The following is a 25446-nucleotide window of genomic DNA, read 5'->3' as shown; positions in this document are numbered from 1 at the left end:
TGGATCATGTCAAAGGGTAGGGCAGTAGTAGTTGTACTCAAGTTATAAGGGTGTTTTGTGTATTTTGCCATTAGACAGGTTAAACACAGATTTTGACAATTTTTAATGTTTATTTTGAAAATATGCCTCAACTTGGACATGGGAGCATGTCCTAGTCTTAAAGCCAAATAGAATAAGAAGAAACTGCCTTTGTTGCATTCATTGACAATCTTTCATTACATTTTTTCTTAGATAAAAAAGGTGGCAATGAACATGAGTGTTTTGCCTTAGGATTACATTTTTGCAAAATCAAAGAACTATTGGCTAAATTTTGAGAATTCATCTGGTTGACTTCATGTTTGAAAGACTTGGGAGATTTTTTGGTGTTGGTGAGGTAGTACAACCTACTGACTGTCCTTCCTAAGACTTTAGCATCGTTACTAGAACATTCCTGTACACAACAATGTGTGTTATAGAATGTCACACAACAGCTATTATCCTTGGCCAACTTTGAACAGAAAGAAGATTTGTTTAAAAGTGACATAAAGAACATTTTTCAATAAAAGTCCATTTTCAATAGTGATATTGCCTTTTTGGTTAACAAAGGCCATATCACCATTTGGAAGGTTGATTTTCAACCTCTTATTTAGATAAACAACATCTTTTAGCAAGGATTCATGAGCTGTCATATGATCAGACGCCCCTGAATCAACAATCCATTCATGTTTAGCCACACAAGTGTTATAGCAGCTAATCATACCTGCATAGTTGCAATCTATCTCTTCATCTGTGTCCCCTTCTCCTCCTTTTGATCCACTGCTGCCAGGGGCGAAGCTACCTTGTTGCAAAGGGTAGCACTTGCTACCCCAAACACAAAAAAATCGGTTAAAAAATTAAAATCTGCGACCCCAAAATAGCTGAATGTTAAGCAAATGAATAAATATCTCTTAGCGCAATGAAAAGCAATGAAATTGTGAGTAGCTCAGCGGGTGAAGTTTTTTAGACATGTTCTGCTATGCATGGGTTCGAGCCCTTCTTCAAGCATTTGTATTCTTTTTATTTTCCCTCAAACTAGTGCATTAAATGTTTTTGGTACTTGACAATGAATTTAGTTTCCTGCCACGCACTAATAAAAAGGCTCCTTCTAACTTTTTATCGATTGATTTACTTAAAAATTTAATTTTCATATTATTGAATCGTGATATTTTTCATTGATTTGTCTATGAATTAAGTTCATGTTTTTGTTTCTTTACTAATGAGTTTATTTTAAAAATGTGCAGTGCGTCTCGCGATAATTTTCTTAGTTTTCAAAATTCTTCATATATTTTCCAATGTGAAAGGTTTATTGTGAAATTTACGGGGAGCTTTATTTTGTGGAGCTCTAAAACAATTTTAAAATTATAGCTAAAAGAAAATGAAAGTAGTGCTTGAGTTTCTAAGTTATAAGACGGAAATGAGAGCTTGTTGGATTTGACAACAATAGAACGAGCTAGTATTTAGTGTTTATCAGATTATCGATGCTGATTATGAGTGGAATAAGGATTTATATATCGAAAAATTTATTTCAATTGTGATCTCTAATTTTGCAAGACAAGATTGTTATAAGGCAAATTTTTTCGCTACCCCAAGTTTTAAATCCTAGCTTCGCCCCTAACTGCTGCTAGGAACCAGTTTAAGCAGGTTTTTTAGCTATTTTGTTGCAGCGAGAATGGCAGAGGGTAGATCAGATTCCTCATACATGGCATTGGCAGCAGTCTTTGCTTATCCCTTTGTACCTCCATAGTTATTGTAGGGTCTCCAGTTGCCAGTATTGTTCTGAAACTTCCCATTTGCAGCATTTTTGTTAAACTTGTTTCATCCCTGGTAATTAGGATTATACCCTTGATTGTTTCTCTAGTTTCTAAAGTTTGCAGTACCATTCCTTTCATTTTGCTGACCACCATTTCTCTCATTTTGCTGACCTGCCTTCTTGTGTTTAGGATGCCCTTGAGGATACACTCTTACTTCCCAACACTGATGAGACTTGTGATTGTCTCTGTTGCAATGCCTACACTTATCCTCAGATTCAGTTCCCCTCCCCCCCCCCCTTATTGAGAAGAGGAGATGCTTCAGGTGCTTTGGACCCACTTGAATTGCTGTTTTGGGCTTCTTCTTGAAGTAGAATTGTCACAGTTGTGTCCACAGATGGAAGAGGGCTCATTAGAAGAATGTTAGTTCTTAATGTAGCATAGTCTTTGTCCAACCCATTTAGGAGCTGAAACAACCTCATTTATTCTCCTTGCTTTTGTACAGTCAGGTAAGCCTTCATTTCACTTGTCACTTTAGTGATGGTAGGGTAGTTGTTCATGTTCTCTAATTCATCCCAAATAATCTGAAGTTGAGTGTTGTACTCCTCAATACTTCTATTGTTTTGGGAAACCTTTGTTGGAAGTGTTGCTTCAAAAGAAGCTCTTATTATCGCACATTGATAGAATAAGTTGGAGTATTATAGTTTATAAGTGATCATTTGTGTTTCACTACTAGATGTGTAGTAGTAAAGAGATTCTTTTTTGGAGTAAAATAACTTATTCTCTATATATCTTTTGCACAATTTCCGAAACTGATTATTACATTTTCTCAATTGAAAGTTTAGTCTTCTAGACTGACTTTTATGGATATTCTATACTGATTGTGCAATCTTCTAAAAACAATTTACAAGACAATCATCTAAACTCTTCCTTTTACTCCTATATATACTCCATGTTTATGCCTTTTTCTACTCACATAAGAATATCCATTCTCTCTTATATTCTCTCTAAATACTTTCTGATATTCTAAGCTGATATTTGGCAAACGTTATGCAAGTAGTCCTCATTCTGATTTTTTGTCGTACACCTTAGACTTGGACGCCGTGTAACCCTGGGAAGTCGGTTGCTAAGAGGCCGTGTGTATCGAGCGGGGCAAATTCAACTTTAGGGCAGTAATTCTATCACGCCACGACATCTTTCTCTTCAAGTTCTGTAAGTTTCTCTATTCATTGTTCGTCTAATAGTCATACCGCCTACCGTCTAAAGTTGAATTTTTAATTTTTTTTCTTGCTCGTTAAATTTTTATTTAAGGCGATATGGCTATGTTTGTTTTTGTTGATTCGTCATCAAAAGTCTAATTTTTTCATTATGATTGATAGTGGTATACCGATTATATTAGTAACAAAGAAGGCCAGTTTACCAGGTTCGAATTAATTAATGTATGTACGTGTTATCTTTTGTACTAATCACGCATACAATCATATGTTTGCAAAACACGTACTAGAAGTTTAGACCAATCATGATCTTACCATCACTAGTCTCACTATACCTTTTGCTCTTGCTATGATATTAATATTTGTGGTGCATCTATCTTCAACTAAAAATGATTATAGATATTTGTCATGGAAGCTTTGTTGGTTTTGTGAGTAATTAGTCTGTTATGTTTTTCTTCATAATTTTATTCCCAAAAAGAAGGTCTAAGTATTTCATTGCAATTTTCCAAACTGAAGTTATCAATGTTGGGAATTAATAACGTGGGAATAGATATTTTTTTTCTTGGAGTTTTACCAGTATATGACTCTTGTCTAGCTTTTTTTTTTCTGAGGAAAAAACCCGAAGGGCTTTTATATAGACGATAAATCAAACAAAACAGCAGAGTTCGCGATCGGTGGTAAAACTTTAGACCACTCAAATCGACCCAAAGACCTAGGAACAACATGAGCTAAAGCATGCGCGACGGCATTGTTTACACGACTCGTAAAAGACCACAAAACAGAATTAAAAGAAGACGAAAGTAAAATAATGTCTTGGATGACAAGCGAAAAAATGCTCCTTCCCGGCTTTTGCTTCCTAATAACTTCGATCACTTGAAGGCAATCACTCTCCATAACAATGTTAGGGCAACCAATTCGCAGCGCTTCCTTCAATCCTTCGAACACCGCCACCGCCTTCGCTACATGAGCCTCCCAAATCCGTTCGTCCACCATCTTAAATCCCCATAAGACCTGACCACGCGTATCCCGACACACCACCCCACAGCTCCCCCCTTCCCCTTCCTTCACTCCCGCATCTACATTAATCTTAACAAAACCGCTTGGCGCCGGTCTCCATCCACCCTCGTCACCATCCTTCCTCCGCGGCATAGATGTCCTACTCCTATCAATCACGTACCCAACTCCATCACTCTCCTCTAGCACATCCTTGGTTCGTCTAATGATGCACCAAGGGTCAACCTCCCTCCTTTCGAACACCACCTTGTTTCGGTGTTCCCACAAAGCCCAACACCCGACCATAAGAACATTATGCTCCCGAACTCCAAGAGCCTTCCACCGATCCTCCATCTAGTCTCTAACTCCATTCCCAGCCCTATCCTCCCCAACATCGACATCCAAACCTTCCCATACCTGCTTAGCTACATGGCAGTCTTTAAAAAGATGAATGCTAGTTTCAAAAAACGAATTGCAAAAAGAACAAAAAGAATTCTCACCTCTTACTCGTGATGCAATATTCGCTCTTGTTGCTAGAGCCTCGCTGCACATCTGCCAAAAGAAGAGCTTGACTCGGGGCCACACCGGAATATTCCGAAGCCAATTCCAAAGCCATCGTTCCCTTTCCCTATCCGACGCCCCTCCCACATCAATACACTCCTCTCCTACGAGCACATGATAGGCCGATTTCACCGTATAACACCCATCCTTCTCCGGTTTCCAATACCAAATGTCACTTGGCCTATTCGGGCTAATTCTTACGTTCAACACCCGGCTAACTTCGAAAGGTAACAACAACTCCGTGAGCTTTCCCTCGTTCCAGCCACCATCCGCGTCTAACAGCTTGCCAACCAACAATTCCTCATTACCCGGAGAGCAAGGCGACAGAATTCTCCCAGGGGGAGTGTGCGGCAGCCAAGTGTCCTGCCACATCTTAGTTGATAACCCGTCCCCAATCCTCCTCCTAAGCCCCTTTCCCAAACCAGCCCTGGCCTCGACAATTCCACGCCACACGTAGCTCGGTTCGAGCCAATACCCGCCGTGAGAAAGCACCCATTAAGTTAATAATGAGCTCCCATAAACTTGCTCTCTCCGTAATGAGACGCCAAGCTTGTTTCCCGAGTAAAGCTAAATTAAAAAGCTTGAAATCCCGAAACCCTATGCCCCCCATACCTTTTGGTCGACACAACTTCTTCCACGCCACCCAACAAATACCATTCTTCCCTTGATCATGGTTCCACCAGAAGCAAGACATCATAGTTCTAAGCTCGTCACCGAAATTAGCAGGAATTTTAAAAATACTCATCACATAGGTAGGGAGTGAATTGGCAACTGCCTTAACAAGAACCTCCTTAACAGCCCTCGAAAAAAAATTTCCCACGCCATCCTTGAAGACTTTTGCTTAACTTATCTCGCAAAATATCCGTTAAGACTTTTTTAGATCGACCAATTACCGTAGGGAGCCCAAGATATCGATGCTGTTCCTCCACAACCGTCACACCTAGTCTGCTCGCAATCACACTTTGTCTCTCGGCCGTAACCCCTTGACTAAATGAGACCGTAGTCTTATCCAAATTAACGAGCTGCCCTGACACCCTCTCATATCTTCGTAAAATATCAGTAATTACATCAGCCTCTTCACAGCTTGCCTTAGTAAAAAAGAGACTATCGTCTGCAAATAATAGATGGGAAACCGCAGGGGCTGTACTCGCAGTTCGGACCCCATGGAGAGACCCTACTTCTCCAGCTCGCCTCATTTGGTGAGATAGGACTTCCGCACACAAAATAAAAAGATACGGGGAAATAGGGTCACCTTCTCGAAGTCCTCGGGCCGGTTGAAATTCCTCCAAAGAATTACCATTTATCATAACCGCAAAAGAGACGATCGTCACACACTCCATGACCCTTGCTGCCCACGCCATATCGAACGCCAACGCAGCTAACACACGCCTCAAACACACCCATTCCACGCGGTCATATGCCTTCGTCATGTCAAGCTTCAAAGCCATAAAGCCCTCGGCACTCCTCGACTGCTTCATATGATGAAAAATTTCGAAGGCTATCATGACATTATCAGAAATTGATCTCCCCAGAGTAATTGCACTTTGATTAACGGAAACTAACTCATTCATAAATTGCTTCAGCCGATTTGCTAGAACCTTTGACACCAATTTATACACCACATTACAGAGCCCGATAGGCCTAAAATCCCGGATTTTATCGGGCGCTTTCTTTTTAAGAATAAGGACTATATTAGTTCTATTAAATTCCACAGGTGAGCGTTCTCCACGAAGAATTTTAAGAACCGTCTCAATAACAAAAGGGCCAATAGCCTTCCAATAAGTCTGATAGAAAAGGACATTCATACCGTCTGGACCTGGAGCTTTCAAGGGGTGCATCTGATTAAGAACCTCCACCACCTCGTCTTTGCTGTATTCCTGTCAGAGAATAGCATTGATAAGGCCAGTAACCCTTCGCTCAAACCCATCAAATACCTCGTCTATGTTAGTCGGCCTCGAGGAAGTAAACAGCTCTTGAAAATAACCTATAGCCACATTCGCCACAGCTTCATCTCCCACGTGAACACTACCCGCATCATCAGCTAGACAAGCAAGATAATTTTTACGTTTCCGCTCCCCTGCCCTATTATGAAGTAATTTCATATTCCGGTCCCCGTCTTTCAGCCACAAAGCCCGGGATCGTTGGCGCCAATAGTGCTCCTCTTGCCTTCGAAGGTCAGAAATTTCCGCCACTAATTTTCTCCTCCTAGCCACGTTGTCCTCCTCTCTATCCCCTTCATTCAGGCGGGCCAATTGAGCTCGTTTTTTGGAAATGTCATGGCCAATTTGTGAGATATTTGTTTTTTTCCAAGCTTTGAGTTCAGCTGTACATTCATTAATAATTTTTGCCAAATTTTCACACCCCTTTATGACCCTCATCTCCACAGCTTCCTCACATCCCTCACTACCCGCCCAAATTTGCTCGAATCTAAATGCACGAGCCTGTTCCGCCACTGGAGCTTTCCCCTTCAAGACGACCTTAATCGGAGCGTGGTCCGACCATTCCCGATTCAAATAATGTAATTTTTCATACGGGAATAACTCAAACCAACTCCCATTTCCCATTGCTCTATCAATCATACTTTGTCTATTCGCTTCACCGGCTTGCCCATTATCGTAAGAGAAATTGTAGCCCACCCAAGGAAGATCTCGAAGACCACAGTCATCCACTGCCGCTTGAAAACTTTTCATTTGCCATTGTGGTCGGCTTCCACCCTTCATCTCGGTAGCAAACAACACTTCATTATAATCACCCAAGCAAAGCCAAGGGAGCGAAAATTGGTTATTTAAGACCCGCAACAACTCCCAAGACAAGTGACGATCATTAACAGCTGGCCAACCATAGAATCCGGTCACTCTCCGTTTTCCTTCTGTACCCTTCACGACAAAGTCCATGTGATGAACCGAAGCAGACACAAAAGTACAGTCAATCTCCTTTTTCCACAGAAAAGCTAGCCCGCCTGCACGACCCATACTATCCACTTCAACCCCAAAATAGCCATCCAACCGTTCCCTCACCCTCCTCATCTCACGACCACTCAATTTCGTTTCGGACAAAAAAAGAATGGCCGGGGCTTCTCTCCGTAGTAGCTCACTGAGAGCACTCACACTGTCGGGATTGCCCAAGCCCCGACAATTAATGCTTAAATAATTCATTGGGCTCGGCGGGGTTTATCCACGTCAACCACCGCCTCAGGAATTAAGATGCCCCCGTCTGTATCAAACCTCGGTCGTTTCTCAACAGTAACTCTAGCACCCTCCTCCCTACCCCATTTCCCGGAAGCATTCAAGCCCCCATCCTCAACAGGCGAGCCAGCAGCTCCTTCCCCCATGTTCTTCTTCCATCTTGTCCAGCTCCTTCCCTTGCTACCCCCTTTTTTCTCTCTGCTCAACATCACCTGAAAATTACCACCCATCAACAAATCATGCCCTCCCGCCTCGCTACCATTCAACGTCCCCACAGTCAGCTCCCCATCCTCTTCCCTCCTCACTCCCATGCTTCCTCCATTCTCGCTGCCCACACCACCATTACACTCGTTCCAACCTCCCAGCTCTTCCTCCCCCCCACTGCTCCTTAACAATGAAGCATTTCCCTCCATGACGACAGCACTATCTCCTCCTTTCCCCCACCGCTTTCCTTACAGCAAGACCCCCCACCCCATTATCCTCTTTGCCACCACTACCACCCCCTGTCACTTCACGATCCTTCTTCCTCTTCAACCCAATCGCTACCAGTCGCAGCTTCTCAATCATGGCAGCCACGGCATCATTCTCGTCATTGGCTCTCGAAGCTTCAAAACTAGGGCGCAAGTCCCTAGCCACTTTACTAACATTCTCTTTCACAGTTTTAACGACCTTCCATGGTGATGCACTATGCCAACCGCCAAGTTTCAGTTCGTCTTCCTCATATGGACCGTCATCACAGCCTTTCTCTCCATGGCCAATCAAACCACAGCCGTAACAGAAAGTGGGCAGCCTCTCATATTTAACATCGAAGTTAATAGCATTACCATTTTTCATTCGGACAGGAACTTTCGATTTTAGGGGTTTTCGAACATCTAGCAAGACACGAAGCCTGATAGCTCTATCAAGCTCCGCATTAGGGCCAAATTCCACGCTAATGAACGAGCCCAGGGTGTCTCCTAAATGTTTAGCATTGACAAGACTTGTGCGCCCAGCAATCGGAAGATCGTAAACCCTATCCCAGATAGGGAAATTGAATAAAGGAACATCCGTAATCTTACCAGCATGATTAGGTTCATTGAAGTACCAAAGGAATTTGTCGAAATGCCACGGTTGCCCCTCCCAAACCCTAGCTTTATCGCGGTCGTTATCGAAACGGAAGATGAAGATTTTCTCCCTTGCGTCGACAACATTCCCCCACAATCGAAGCACTTGGATTCCATAGATTCACCATAGTATCGATCGCCGCCTTCACGTTGATAGCCCTAGACGCCCACAATTTTCCAATAAGAATCAAGTTACTGACCTCCGTTGACCCTCCTTCATCATCATCCCAAACGAACAGATCATCATCCTCTGAAAATGGCTCCTTCCCAGCCCGGTGTCCCCCCGAAGTCGAACTATCCATTGGCACCTGCAAAACAAGACACAAGCAAACAAAGAACGAACAAGCACAGAAAGCTAATCTCACGAGATAACGTAAGAAGAGCCTCGAGAAAGAGGAGAGATTTCAGAGAGAAAAAGACAGAACCCTAGAAAACCCTAGGACTTTTTTCCTTGTCTAGCTTTTTGGTTAAACAAATGCAGAATCATTAAAGGGCATTGAATTCTATTTGGACTTTGTCAACCTTTGAGTTTTGTATTTAATTTGTATGTGACATATGTTTTTGGGTACGATTCCAATTTTTAATACATGATATGTATGTTTGAATGCTACTATCAAGTATAATCAGAAGAAAGGAGAATAGTTAACAACAAATAAATTGTGACATGTATCATTACTCGTAGATGGGTTTATTGTTGTTTTTTTTTATAATGGAATCATCTCCCATGAGTTTTGTGAAAAGTTTAATAATGTGTGCATGTTTTTATAACATGATCGATAAGAAATATATAAACTGGATATAACGGGTCACTTTTTTTTTTGTGAACGTCCTATTGTGATGCTTAGTCTATTGCATGATTTTTCTTAATGTAATGATATTTTTAATATCAGAGCTATGAAGCATGTGTGTTATAGAGTAGCAAGATATGTGGTGATATGAGTATATCTATGAGACAAATTTGGGTTGTTCTCTAGCCGAGTAAACAAATGTGGGGGTTCATAACTTCTGCCATTTATACGGTTGACCAAAAATGATACCTTGATGTGAACTTACCTCCCAAAAAATGAGTTTTTTTTCAAGACTAAATCATGTGTGAAATTCTCGTATGTATCTCTACATATTTGTGTATAATTGCGTGAACGTTATATTATGTTATCACTCATGTATGACATGACAACATGTCGGGGAAGTAGTATTATTTGAGCAAACTTTGAAAAGTTGTGTTTTCTCTCAAAGTTGTGTAAAATGTTTCCCTTATGTGATATACTTGGAAATATATGGAGCGTGTTAAAGGAAAATATTGTATGTTTGTGCAATACAAAATTGGATCTAAAATAACTTGTTATGAATAGTTGGTTATGACAAAGTATAATTTGGCTTCTTGGTTTATGATGTTAATAAGTTTCTATATGACAATATTGATCTTTGGTGACATGTTTCAGAAAGGGTGATTTTTGTTCATCATCTTATGTCATCTTGAATGTTAGCTATGAGCCTATAATATTAACCTTTATCACTAGTTGAAGTTTTATAGTTGAGCTGGTTTTTCATATTACTTTGGAAATTTTGTTGGAAATATTGTCCATTGCTTATTAGCGTTAATCGACTGGCTTTAAAAGGTGATTGCTTAGACTTTGAGTAAGTTGTGGATTGTGGGGGCGTCTAGTGAAGATATGACTACCCTTAACTTTGTCGTCGTAAGACAATTGAGTTTCAGTGTTGGAAGTGGTGGTAATGACATTACATGGGATTGATTGATAGTTGTGAATACTCTGATATTGTGATTGTATAAACTTGTTTATCCGTTTATGAAATTTATGAATGGTTGTTTGGTAATACATGTTGGAGTAATTAATTTTTATTTGGTTTAAATGCTTATAACAAACCAAGAAAAGGTAAAAGACGAATAATCTATATTAATTTGGTTTTGATTTTGCGATGTTTCTTTAAAGGAAGTTTGTGATAATTGGAACACTAATATATGAGCAATTAATTAAGACGTATACTTGAATTTGTACATGACAAAATGAAATTGGTGGAAAGGTTGTTACATTCATATATATGATGTTTGTATGCGTTATGAGAGATATGATATAGCTTATATCGTTGTTATAGCTAGGTGATGGACACCATGGTTTTTTGTAAGCCAATCCATGAAAATCATTGTATCTTTGGGAATGAGTTTGCAATTTAATTGAACATCGAATAATTATGATATTTATTTGACTTTGGAAAATGGTGTCTTTCATAATGCTATATATATTATGCAAGTTATAGATGCATAATTACATTGTTGAATATATATGTAATGGAGTATGAATATATTGTGAAGAATTTGCAGGATAAAAAGCTGAATGGCTAAGTGGTTGTATTCCTTTATGGGAATATTTTGACTCCATTAATTGTCATGCATCATAATCTGAAGCATCAGGTTTTTTTGGCAGATTATCAAGAGTGATGGATAATCTGATCGGATAATGTGTTCACAAAGGTTGTGAATTATAAGTCGATATTGAGATCCCTTACACAATGTGATAGTATGTACGTAAATTGTGAAGAGGATATTGAGATCCTTCTACCAATGGCCATGGCAGAAAATTAGTGTTGGAGTCAGCACGAGGAATGGGTTTAAAGCCTATTGGGAGTGAATCGTGACGGGGCTCCCCTACTTGGGTTTACCAAGTTCAATGGGTCAAACGAAGTCACGAGGATCTCATGTTGTAATACTACTACCATTCCTATTTTAATAAAAGTGATGTAGTATTCTTTCTATATATTGAGCTATTTCTGTCATGTGAGGAAGGTTGACCTAAGCTCTTAATAAGTCCATAGTCCTTGTTTAAGGATGGTTTGTGACAATCAAACCTGATGGACTTACCTATGTGAATGTGGGGGAAATGCCCTATCCCTATGAGGTCTTTAGGCTTTAGGACCTCTAGAGCGTTCACGAGATCCCAGGCATGTGAGGGGAACCTTTTATGACAATTCGCGAGGACGAACACAGATTCGAATGCAGGTTTGTGTGCAGTTATCCGTTAAAAACCACCGTGGAGAGTCCAATGCCGAGAGCAACTCGATACGGCTGTAGACTGTATTAGGTAATTGTATGCACTGGGTGACAATTCAATTCTTCAGGAACATTGTCATCTTAAGACTTACGTTCCGTTGCCTTATATCAGCTATTCCTTTTCTCTTCTTTTGAATCATGTGGGGGATTGTTGGAAGTGTTGCTTCAAAAGAAGCTCTTATTATCGCACATTGATAGAATAATTTGGAATATTATAGTTTATAAGTGATCATTTGTGTTTCACTACTAGATGTGTAGTAGTAAAGAGATTCCTTTTTGGAGTACAATCACTTATTCTCTATATATCTTTTGCACAATTTCCGAAACTGATTATTGCATTTTCTAAATTGAAAGTTTAGTCTTCTAGACTGACTTTTGTGGATTTTCTATGTTGATTGTGCAATCTTCTAAAAACAATTTACAAGACAATCATCTAAACTCTTCCTTTTACTCCTATATATACTCCATGTTTATGCCTTTTTCTACACACACAAGAATTATATTCTCTCTAAATACTTTCTGATATTCTAAGCTGATATTTGGCAAACGTTCTGCAAGTAGTCCTCATTCTGAGTTTTTGTCGTACACCTTAGACTCGGACGTGGTGTAACTCTGGGAAGTTGGTTGCTAAGAGGCCATGTGTATCGAGTGGGGCAAATTCAACTTTAGGGCAGTGATTCTATCACGCGACGACATCTTTCTCTTCAAGTTCTGTAAGTTTCTCTATTCAGTGTTCGTCTAATAGTCATATCGCCTACAACCTCATATGTGTCCTTGTTCAACTTGAACTTCCTAGCCCCATTCTCCACTGTATATCTCTTCTGCAAAATCTCCCATATTTCTTTTGCAGTTTCAGTGTACATTATTACAAATTTGATTCTTTCACTCACATTTTTCATAATCCAAGATATGACAAGACAATTTCCAGCAGTCCAGGCTTCCTCCTTATCAGTATTTCCCACAGGGTTAGTCACACTACCTGTCACATAGCCTAACTTTCTTTTTGTAGAAAGGGCAAGTTCCATTTGTCTCCTCCACATGAGGTAATTTCCAGTACCAGTCAACGCAGGGGTGATTTTCAAGGTATGGTTACCCTCAGATGGGTTATAAAACAAAGGATCTGACATGTTGACAAAGGTGGAAGTAGCAGAAGTAGGGGAACTAACAGTATCAAGCATTTTACCCGCAAACAATATCAAGGACACTCAGAAAAAGGGAGAAAGATAGAAAATTTCACAAGATTACACACAAAGATCTAAACGTTAAAACTGGGGAAAAACAGAGAACAATAAAACAGTTATTTAGCTTGCATTGTGCCATGATAATCTTGAGAATTATGTAAACAAAAAAAAAAGATTGAACGATGGATCAATTTTGGGAATTGAGTCAGTCCTTTTGCGGCTGCGAAGGTTTTTGCATATGTTTTCTGTATGTCTGAATACATTGTTCAGTTCTCTATTTATATTACAACTTGATGCTCAAGCTAGGGTAAAACTAGAATAGATCATAAAACAGCTGGTCTTTCATGTGATACCTCCACTGTATGTATCTCTGCCATTTCTTTTCCGGACTATGTAGTTGGGCTGCATTCTTGTGTTTTTATGGGTTGTGCCAGAGTATTGGTGCCCTATACTTCTACAGTTTTTGTACTGAAATTCCATTTGCTGGGATAGTGAAATTATTGAAAATTCTAATACTGATACTTGTGTTGGAGTGTTGTCTTGAAAAGCAACTTTCCTCTCTTTGCCTTTTATCCCACATTGGTGGGGAACATCAATATTTTGATGTTTATAAGGCTTTCTTCACTTGATGGAGCAAGAGATTGGTCCAAGGAGGCTTTTGTGGTGAGTGTTGGGCCTGTGGGTTTGGGTCCAAACACACACATGCGCGCGCCCGCCCGGCCCGGCTCGGCTCGTGCTCGGGCTCGGGTTTGGGTAGAGCACCTGCGGTACGGGCCAAAGGCCCTCTTTTACCTTTTTGGTCTTGTGTGATGTGGGTTTGTCCACATTCAGTGTATATAGGAGTGTTTGCAGTCAGTCAAATCTGTCTGTTAATTGCTGCAATTAAGGGCGTTTATTACGCCTTAATTGTGGTTTGACTGGAGCGTTTTTTGGCTCCTAACTGCTCTATTTTCGACTATAAATAGAGCAGCTCACCTCCTCATTTTACACACAGAAAATCTCACAATTCCTTTCTCTTCTTCTTCTTCTCTCTGAAAAATGTTCTGGGTATAGTTTCTGTTCCGTTCCAAAGTCTTCTTACTTCAGTGGTGCGGTTCGAAGGCAGCAGTGTTAACCTTGGGGAACTACCGGCGAGAGACGATATCCACCGCGGTCGTGCCGTAATAGTTTTCAAGTCAGTGGTTTTTTACCACGGCACTGCATATCTCTTACAATAAGTCTTTTTCTGTTTTCATCTTTCCCTATTTTTTCCTGTCGGATTTCCATTGTTACGAATTTACATTCCAACAACTTGAAAACTATTATTTTTGTCGTAACAATGGCTGCCGTCTCAAACAAAATCTTGTCTGAATTGTCGAAATTGGAACCTTTAGACGGTATGAACTACAAAATATGGTCTCAGAAACTGCTTATGTATTTTGAACAATTAGAAATCGACTATGTTTTGTTTTCTGACCCTCCTGCTGCTGTAACCGCTGCTAGTGTAGAGACTACCCCACCTTCGTCTGTTGCTGTTAAGTCGAATGAGGAGTCAATTAAGAAACATGATAAGGATAACATAACTGCTAAGTTCCATCTCCTTACTCATATGTCGAATACCCTCTTTGACTTATTTTCGGTCCATAAATCTGCTAAGACCATATGGGAGCTGTTAGAGAAAAAATATGGGGCTGACGATGCGGGTAAGAAAAAATATGTTATCGGGCAGTGGCTTGAGTTTCAAATGGTATATGACAAACCAATTATGGAGCAAGTTCATGTTTATGAGAACTTGTGTGCTGATGTCACTAATGAGGGAATAAAACTAGATGAAATTTTCTTGGCTAATGTTTTGCTAGAAAAGTTTCCCCCTTCCTGGAATGAGTATAGGAACCATTTGAAACATAAGAAGAAAGATTTGTCCCTTCAAGAGCTAGTAGGCCACATGAGGACTGAAGAAGCTAATCGTCTGAAAGATAAGTCAGTCCAATTGTCTCTTACTACTGTCAAAGCCAATCTTGTTGAAACTGGTGGGTCTTCAAAAGAAGATAGGTTCAAGGGTAAGGGAAAGGCTAAAGCTGGTCGGGTCAATCCAAGGGTCGAATGCCAAGAAAGCTGGTCAAGGAAATTCACCAAACCCGCCTCAAAGATCCGAAACCAAATCGGTTTGCTATGTTTGTGGGAAAACGGGTCACAAAGCTTATCGGTGTCCTCAAAAGAAAGTTCTTGTTGAAGCTAATGTTCTTTGAAAAGGATGATATTATTCTTTGTTGTAGTGGTTGAGGCTAATCTTGTTGCAAATGCTAGTGATTGGATTCTGGATACGGGGGGCTTCAAGGCATCTTTGTGCTAACAAGGATCTCTTTGCTTTGAATTTGAAGATGTTGCTTGATGGTGAATGTGTCTACATGGGTAACTCTTCTTCTAACATTATCACCGGCAAAGGCAAGATCTTTCTCAAACTAACCTCAGGGAAAACTCTTGCTTTAAATAATGTTTTGTATGTTCCTACTTTGCGTCGAAACCTCGTGTCTGGTGCCTTGCTAAACAAAGCTGGTGTGAAACTTGTTTTTGAGGCTGACAAGGTTGTAATGTCGCGCAATAGGGATTTTGTGGGCAAGGGTTATCTCTGTGGGGGTTTATTTGTTTTGAATGTTGATTCTCCTATCATTAATAATAATGCTTCTACTTCTGCTTATATTGTTGAGTCTATGTATGTTTGGCATGGTAGATTAGGTCATGTGAATGTTGATTCGATTAAAAGGCTCAAATCTATGTCGCTTATTCCTTCGTTATCTTCAGAAACTCATGAGAAGTGTCGTAGTTGTGTCGAGGCCAAATTTGCTAAGAAACCTAGTAGACATGTTATAACTAGACAAACGAGTCTTCTTGAGTTAATTCACACTGACCTAGCTGACTTCAAAAACACTATGAGCAGAGGTGGTAAACATTATTATGTCACTTTTATTGATGATTTTTCTAGATATACCAAAGTATATTTGCTTAGAAATAAAAGTGAAGCTGAGGACATGTTTATAAAGTTCAAAATTGAGGTAGAAAATCAGCTTGATAGGAAGATTAAAAGAGTCAGGTCCGATCGAGGAGGAGAGTATGGCTCTGGTTATTTAGTAGATTTTTGTAAGAAAAATGGTTTAATACATGAAAAGAGCCCACCGTACTTACCTCAATCGAATGGAGTAGCTGAACGTAAAAAATAGAACTTTGAAAGAAATGATGAATGCTATGCTTTTAAGCTCTGGCCTTTCTGATGATATGTGGGGGGAAGCGGTGTTTTCAGCTTGTCATATTCTTAACATGGTACCTCATAAGAAACTAGACAAGACACCCTATGAGATGTGGAAAGGTTATGCTCCTAACTTAAGTTACCTTAAAGTGTGGGGGTGTTTGGCTAAAGTAGGCTTACCTAGCTTTAGGAGGCCAACCATTGGACCTAAGACTTATGACTGCGTTTTCATTGGTTATGCTCAAAACAGTTCTGCTTATAGGTTCATGTCTTTAAGTGACAGGTCTATATCTGAGGCTAGAGATGCTGAGTTTTTTGAGCAGGTATTTCCTTTGAAGAAGGAAACAGTATCACTATCCGATGCCCATGTTGTTTCTACTGTGCCTGTTAACCCTATTGACAGTTCTACGTATGCGAGTACTAGTACTTCTGTGGATCATGCAGTTGAACCAAGAAGGAGCAAAAGGCCCAGAGTTGAAAAGAGCTACGGGAGTGATTTCATCAGAACTGATGTTATCAGACTTCACTTATCTGAAATCGCAGGTGATATTTGTGCTTTTGATGAGCTTGTTTCTGCTTTTTTAATAGAAGATGATCCAAAAACATATGATGAGGCTATGAGATCTATAGATGTTGTTTCTTGGAAAGAAGCTATTAAAAATGAACTAGATTCTATTGTTTCTAATCAGACTTGGGAGTTAACTAATTTGCCTAAAGGTAGTAAACCCATTAGTAGCAAATGGATCTTTAAAAAGAAAAGGTGACCTGATGGAACAATAGAAAGGTTCAAGGCCAGACTTGTGGTGAGGGGATTTACACAAAAGAAAGATATTGACTATTTTGATACTTACTCACCTGTGACTAAAATTTCCACCATCTTATTGCTTTGGCTGCTATTCATGATCTTGTGGTACATCAGATGGATGTAAAAACTGCTTTTTTGAATGGTGACCTAAATGAAGAGATCTATATGTTGCAACTCGAGGGGTTTGTGGTAAAGGGTCAAGAGAGTAAAGTGTGTAAACTGAGAAAATTGCTATATGGTCTTAAACAAGCACCTAAACAGTGGTATGAGAAATTTCACAACACTTTGATTGATGATGGATATATAACTAACAATTCTGATTCATGTGTTTATTCTAAAATGTTTGGTTCAGATTGTGTGATTATATGCTCATATGTTGATGACATGTTAATTCTTGGTAGTAATTTATTTGTTGTAAATAAAACCAAACAATTTTTGTCATCACGGTTTGAGATGAAAGACTTAGGAGAAGCTGATGTTATCCTTGGAGTTAGAGTTATGAAAAACCCAAGTGGTATATCCCTTAGTCAATCACATTATGTTGAAAAAGTGTTGAAGAAATTTAATAGTTTTGATGTTGCACCTGCTAGAACTCCTTATGATGCTAGTATATCTTTGTGTAAGGACTTGGGTGATAGTGTCTCACTAGAAGAATATGCTAAAATTATAGGAAGTGTGATGTTCCTCATGAACTGTACTCGACCAGACATTGCTTATGCTGTTAGTAGGCTGAGTCGATATACACATAACCCCAGTGCCGAGCGTTGGAATGCACTTCGTCGTTTACTTAAATATCTAAAAGGAACAATTGATTTGTGTTTGCATTATGGTAAATTTCCTGCTGTTTTAGAAGGATATTGTGATGCAAATTGGGTTGCAAGTAATGATGAAATACATTCCACTAGTGGTTATGTGTTCACCTTGGGTGGAGGAGCTATATCGTGGAAGTCTGCAAAACAGACTTATATAGCTAGCTCCACCATGGAATCTGAGTTCATTGCTCTTGAGTTGGCAGGTCAAGAAGCAGATTGGTTGAGGAACTTACTAGCAGACGTGCCTTTGTGGGGGGGGGACAGTTGCACCGTCTCCCTTCTCTGTGATTGTAAAGCAGCTATCAGTGTTGCTAAGAATAATGTCTACAATGGTAAGAAATGACATATTCGGATCAGGCACGGTGTGGTAAAACAACTCCTGAAAAATGGGGTGATTGCTTTGGACTATGTGAAGTCCGAACGTAATCTTGTTGATCCCCTTACTAAGGGGTTAACAAGGAGAGTAGTCCTTGATATGTCGAGGGGAATGGGGCTTAAGTCCTTGAATCAAGTTTGAGTGTGATACTTGATGGACTCTATAGCTCATTCCTATGGCATTTGATATCCATAGCCAATTCTGGTGGTGCTTTTGAGACGCACTTGATGGATTGTGTTTCTATAGAGGTTGGACTTTGTCCTTAATAGCTCTTATGAGAAGTGCTAATGAGAAGCACTTGAGCTACCTATGGAGTGTGATGGTTCATCCACTATCTATGTGAGAAATATGAAATTTCTTGCTAGAGCACTCACCTAAACCAGGGTAAACGCATGGCTTTAAAAGCGTTGGACTTTGAATTTGCGGAACGAACAGTCTTTTAAGGTATGATATGTGTTGTGGGGGTCTCAACCAAAGTCCAAACAAGGAATTCAAATCGAAAGATATTCACTTGTTAATAGTAAGTTGTTGCCTCATTTCACTAAAACGTCAATTCAAGTCGAAAGACATTGAACGTTTAAGTATCCAATCCTTCCTTACCCAGAATTTTTTCTTAGTTCTTTTCTTCGCCATCAGTGGGGGATTGTTGGAGTGTTGTCTTGAAAAGCAACTTTCCTCTCTTTGCCTTTTATCCCACATTGGTGGGGAACATCAATATTTTGATGTTTATAAGGCTTCCTTCACTTGATGGAGCAAGAGATTGGTCCAAGGAGGCTTTTGTGGTGAGTGTTGGGCCTGTGGGTTTGGGTCCAAACACACATACGCACGCGCCTGCCCGGCCCGGCTCGGCTTCGGCTTGGGCTCGGGCTCGGGCTCGGGCTCGGGTTTGGGTTTGGGTAGAGCACTTGCGGTGCGGGCCAAAGGCCCTCTTTTACCTTTTTGGTCTTGTGTGATGTGGGCTTGTCCACATTCAGTGTATATAGGAGTGTTTGCAGTCAGTCAAATCTGTCTGTTAATTGCTGCAATTAAGAGCGTTTATTACGCCTTAATTGTGGTTTGATTGGAGCGTTTTTTGGCTCCTAACTGCTCTATTTTCGACTATAAATAGAGCAGCTCACCTCCTCATTTTACACACAGAAAATCTCACAATTCCTTTCTCTTCTTCTTCATCTCTCTGAAAAATGTTCTGAGTATAGTTTCTGTTCCGTTCCAAAGTCTTCTTACTTCAGTGGTGCGGTTCGAAGGCTGCAGTGTTAACCTTGGGGAACTACCGGCGAGAGACGATATCCACCGCGGTCGTGCCGTAATAGTTTTCAAATCAGTGGTTTTTTACCACGGCACTGCATATCTCTTACGATAAGTCTTTTTCTGTTTTCATCTTTCCCTATTTTTTCCTGTCGGATTTCCATTGTTACGAATTTACATTCCAACAACTTGTTTATTTATCCTGTGCAGGAATATCCCCTGGTGAAGGTACAAGAGCAACTATGTCAGATGAAGATGATGATGATCCATTAGATAGTGAAAGTAACTTGTTTGACGGAAATTTTGACGGTCCGGACACCATGGGATTCGGACCTTTAGTACCAACTAAGAGGGAAAGGTCGCTCATGGAACATGTAAGGCAAGAGCTTAAGCATGAACTTAAACAGGTATGGGATTTTACTGAAAAAAAGTTGGTGACATTTGCTTCGAATGCTATTCAGGTGATTTGGTGACTTATATCTTGTTGTATTACTTATATATAGGGATACTAGGAGAAAATAGTGGACATAAGGGAAGAAATCTTACGTAAGAGACGAGCTGGGAAACTCCCCGGTGACACAACCTCTGTTTTGAAGGCATGGTGGCAGTCTCATTCCATTTGGCCATACCCAACTGTGTGTTTCCTTTCCCTTTCTTCTTTCCGTTTAATTTAAGTTTTCAGTTTGAGTCGTCGTATTGCTGTTTTTGCAATTTAGATGTGTACGCCAGTACTGTGAATTAGCAACGATTCTTAGGACGCATTTTCCCTATGAGTCATTTAGAAACAGGTTCTTAGTGCCAATAACACGGGGCTAAGCTTATGTACATCCGACCTCCAGCCTATCATAGACAGGAGGACTGAAGCACTATGTAATGTGTTGTCATAACTTGTCTATATAACTAGTTAACCATCTGACGGGTTTTCATAATTGCAGGAGGAAGACAAGGCAAGATTGGTGCAGGAAACAGGCTTGCAGCTGAAACAAATCAACAATTGATTCGTCAATCAGAGAAAGAGAAACTGGCAAAGTAACCCATCGAGTTCAACTGCAGTGAAAAGCAAACGCAAAAGGTAATTTTCAAGACTTGCTTGCTAAATTCTCCCAACATTGGATTTCCTGAAACTGTAAAATTGCATAACTGTTTACGGGAAATGAATGATTTTACTGAGCCACATCAACATTTACTTATCTGCTTGTTACATGATCCTACAAAACTAGAAATAGGACCCAGCTTATGAGTTGAAGATCGTCAAAATTGATCAAATTCAACCTACATATAGGCAGACTTAAAAGCGTGAACAGATCATCAGGATCGGGTAAGTTTTGACAGATCGGAGTAGGAACACCAGCAGAAACAGCTACTGTAATGGTATATGGACCTCAAATTGTAGGAAGAATTTTGTAATTTTGTAACCTTTTTGGTTATACAGATTGATTAATCGGTTTATATTCTTCCTATATTTAGATTGATTATAGAATAACTTATGTTCTTGTGAAAATGCTTGTTTAGTTGTTTATATGCTTTTTGTAAGTGATATTTTTTATTCTATCAATGTATATTGGTTCTAGTAATCCTTTTCCGGATGTAAGCTTCAAATTCATTAGGACAAATAAAGAATACTGCGATATTTATTTTCGGAATTACAATTTACAACACCACACATTACATGTCAAATTCTAGCAACAAACAACAGAAAAAATCAAATTCCACCACTCCACAGAAATAATCAAATATTGCAATTTGGAGTGTCCCAGTTATACCAAGAATTAAGGCTTTCATGTGGCAGCTATGTAACGATGCTCTTCCGACTAAGGCAAATATTGCAATTCGATTGGGATTGGCTGGCGGTTCGTGTCCTCAGTGTCATAGCAATATGGAGACTTGTCTCCATGTAGTGAGGGGCTGTGGGTGGGGGGATGGGATATGGGAGGCTATGGGGATAGAGGTGGATAGGAATATTGGGATTATGCGGGTGAGGGAGTGGGTAGAAGGCATGTTGAGAGAGATGGAGGGGCGTGAGAAGGTGGAGTTTATGACGATTTGTTCGGTGATATGAGAGAAGTGGAATAAGATGGTGTTTGATGGTGAGAGGCAATGTTGTCAGGATTGGGATCCTACTTTGGATCGAAGAGGGGTGGTAGGATCGGATCGCAGGATCGAATCATACGATCATAAGATCCTACAAATAGCTTGGATAAACAAGTTTATGTAAACAATTTGGTATAATTTGTGATGTATAGTGTTAAAAGTTTATTTAATGACATGAAAGCCTTAATAATTATATCAATATATTAAATATACCTTTAATTTAGAGTTGTAAGTATAAAAGAACAACCAACTCACAAATTTATACCACAGATAAGCATTTTACGATCCTACCATCGATCCTACACGATCCTGTATGATCGGATGTGATCCTACCCGATCCTTATCCTACGACGATTTCAATCGTTTTCCACTTTTTGGATCGTAGGATCGTACGATCCGGATCACCATTTTTAACAAGAATGGTGAGAGGTGGTCAACGGAGGGTGTAAGGATTAATATGGGAGATGGAGTCATTACATTTGGATGGCAAGAAGACTATGAGGCACGGAGAAATAGAGGAGGCATGGGTTGGGGGCTGGATGAAACTATGTAAGGGGGAGTGGAAAGTGAATGTGGATGCGGGTGTTAAGGAGGGAGTTGGGGTGGGGCTTGGGGCTGTTTGCCGTGACGCTGAAGGAGGTGTGGTGTGGGACGTGGTAGTTCAGGAGGTTGAGTGTAGGGAGGTGTCAGTGGCGGAAGCAGAGGCGATACTACTCGGAATCGAGGAAGCAAAAAGGATGGGCATGAGGAGTATTACGATAGATTGAAAGCGACTGTCTTAGAGTGGTCGAAGATTTGAAGAAAAAGCTACGTGGAAGGAGTGAACTTTGCCTTATTTACAATGATATTTTGTGTAATTGTGCTAGTTTCGATTCAGTTTTAATTACATATGTTAGTAGAAATTTTAATAGGTTGGCGCACGAAGTAGCTCATGCTATACCTTGGCATGTTGGTAGGCGCATTTGGATGTGACTATCCGTTGAACTTTGTTGATGTTGCATTTTTGGATTTGCGTGGAATGAATTAAACCGTAATGATTTTCTCAAAAAAAAAAAATCAAATCTCAGACATTGTATTTCCATGTACCTTAACGACTCGAATCTGAGGGAAGGTCGGAAGGATGACTCAATCAATTATATGTCGATGATCAGACATTGTTACCTTTCTTCATAGTACCCAACCAAGGTGGAACCATTCCAGTTTGTTCCTGAACCGTCGTGAACAAAGGTGGCAAAGTCTTATAAACACTAGCTATTTCGGACATAGCATCACCAGCACCACCACCAACCACTCTATCACCAGACCTATGGAGTTGAACGCCTCCACCACCGGTGGTGGTCCACACACTAATCTTGGGGTTCAAACCTTTGATAGCCTCAGCATTAATCTTGTCAATGTCTTGGAACATGCCATTGTTGAGCATCATATAGTCCCTTAGAGACACGTAATTCCCATTAAGGGACTGAAGTAAGGTCTTTAGGTATGTGCCTTGCGCTTGTGCAAGTGTTGTTATACCCTCGGCTTCTTTTTTCTTGGGGTAGAACTCAGCATCAGCTTCTTGTTGTTGAGTGTAGAATATGGCCTCGGCTAACGCTTTCTGTGCTTCAGCTTACTTTTGTTTCTTGTATAGTGCTGCTTCTGCTGCCTTTTGTTGTTGGTATAGTTCCCAATTTGCTTGTTGCACCTTTTGTAAAAGTATATTTTAGCATCAAACTCGTGAAAATTTCTCAAATTCTAACAGAGCCAAAAACTCACGATTCTTTAAAGCCGAATATATTTTCATGTAATAAAGAAAAATAACTCACTAAATTGGTTGCAATTTTTTATTGTGAAATAGTCTATCGATGTAGTTCTTAAATCAATTTTCATTATAGTCACCTAGAAAACGTCTCTGTGTATTTTTAACATGTAGGTAAGGTTGTGTCAACCAGTCTTGTCTTACTGACCATCTACGAGAGCTCTTGAAGCATTGGGTTAACATTATTATTGGTTAACAAAGCTAAGAAAGAAATAAGGAGGTTATGTAAGAAAGAAAGAAACCGCACAAAAAGCAAAAGTAAACAATTTGTTGAGTCGGAGGAAGTAAGAACTAACCTTGGTTTCATACTCAACACTAGCTTTACTCAGAAACTCAGCCTTCAATCTCTCAGTTTGAGTTAAAGCATTCAAGACTTCAACCTCTTTTTGCAATGCAACTTCCCTTAACTTGACCACTTTCTCAGCTTCTACCTCAGCAACCTGAGCATCCCGCATCCAACGAGCTTTCTTCGTTGCCAACTCAGCATTCGTCTTAGCCACCTTAGCAATCCATTCATTTTCGAAGATTGAAACTTCCGCATTCACCTTCAACTGCTCCTTTTTCGCTTGTCCTGTTCTTTGTACGGATATGATCTTCGTCTCAGCATCTATGGCAGCTGAATTCTGCAATATCTCGCCTTCCCTTGACTTTGATCCTATTACTACCTTCTTTCTCGCCTCTGCCACGTCTATCTTAGCCTACATGACATACTTTTATATTTCATACGAATTGGAATAATAAATAAAATGTGGTTGTTTGGATACAATTTCCCTTCAAATCTTGCCTACTAGTTTTCTTGCCCGTGCGTTGCACGGTTATTAAAATAATGTGTGATAAATTTCACAATAAAATGGAATATAGACATATAGTACATCGTTCATGTCTAAGATTTTATGTATGCCGCATGACCTACAAATAATTCCCGTTAAAATAATATACATACGAATAAAAGAGTGTTTGATTAATAAAATACTTTTTTTAGGAAAATAAAACCAATATGAAGATTATATATATATGATACTTGGGCTGATAGTTTTTAGAATTTGTTCATTAATACCTGTTTGTTTTTCAATTGGTCAAGGAAAACAATAATTTTTACTCTGCATAATCAACTCAATGATGCAACGAATCTCCTACTTTTGAATAACAACCATAATTTAATCATTGCTGGATCAAATTGTAATTATGTAAAAACATTTAGAGGTAGTTAGAATGTTATATCTCCCGGTCAAACTATAGAAGTACGGTTGAATGTGAACCAAATTCCGACGCAATACTACATGGCTAGGGCTGCTTATGACAAACCCCCCCCCCCCCTCCTTCTATAGCAATAGTCTTGCCCCCCATATTCTCATTTGAAACAAAATCTTTCACGTAGACCCCTATTTTTCTTCCCTATTCACACACATGATCTAAAACAATCTCATCCCTTGAAAGATCGATCCTTGTCTTCGAAACTTCTCTCAAATTTATCCAACCAAGTGAAAAACTAAACCCCTACTACAAAAATCCACAAGCCAATCGAAACTAACCCTTACTCTCGACAATGTTGTTAGAATTAAGATTTTACTTTAATTTGGATTGATGGGGTCAAACTTTTTATCAGTATGATCTTTTGAGGTTTCTTGTTATTATTCAGGTTACTTATATGTTTTAATGCAAGAGATATTTTGCTGATAAATAACCTTAGTTACTATCACTATCCTCGTTAAATTCATCACCCTCTACAAATGCATCCTCCCTCCAACCCAGTAATTTAGCCGCAAAATAAAACATCAGCCAATGTGATTACTTCTTACTACTTGAAACAACCTCCAATCCACTACCATTATCACTACCTTTCTGCCACATTTTATATCTAAGAAGTCATAAATCACATTCACCTCCATGAAACACCAATCTCTACTCCAGATGATATGGATCCTCGTCTCCCTTGTCGAAGACGTACAATTTATTTCTCCTTCAACAAAAAAAAGTTTAAGAAGCAATCTTCCCTCTTATCTCTGCCTCTTTCCCTTCCTAGTCT

General features: G+C 39.7%; 2 pseudogenes; one reads left to right on the top strand and one right to left on the bottom strand.

The window, feature by feature from the left end:
* LOC141630538 (homeobox protein knotted-1-like 3) overlaps nucleotides 1–20589 on the top strand; it is a 44752-nt pseudogene extending 24163 nt beyond the window's left edge.
* A 2180-nt stretch (nucleotides 20590–22769) lies between these two features.
* The window catches only part of LOC141630537 (flotillin-like protein 6), a 54915-nt pseudogene continuing 52238 nt past the window's right edge, over nucleotides 22770–25446 (bottom strand).

The sequence above is a fragment of the Silene latifolia genome, chromosome Y, assembly GCF_048544455.1.
Source record: "Silene latifolia isolate original U9 population chromosome Y, ASM4854445v1, whole genome shotgun sequence".
Taxonomy (NCBI): Eukaryota; Viridiplantae; Streptophyta; class Magnoliopsida; order Caryophyllales; family Caryophyllaceae; genus Silene; species Silene latifolia.
The sequence above is the reverse complement of the archived record's forward strand: the minus strand, read 5'-3'. Positions and strand labels throughout refer to the sequence as shown.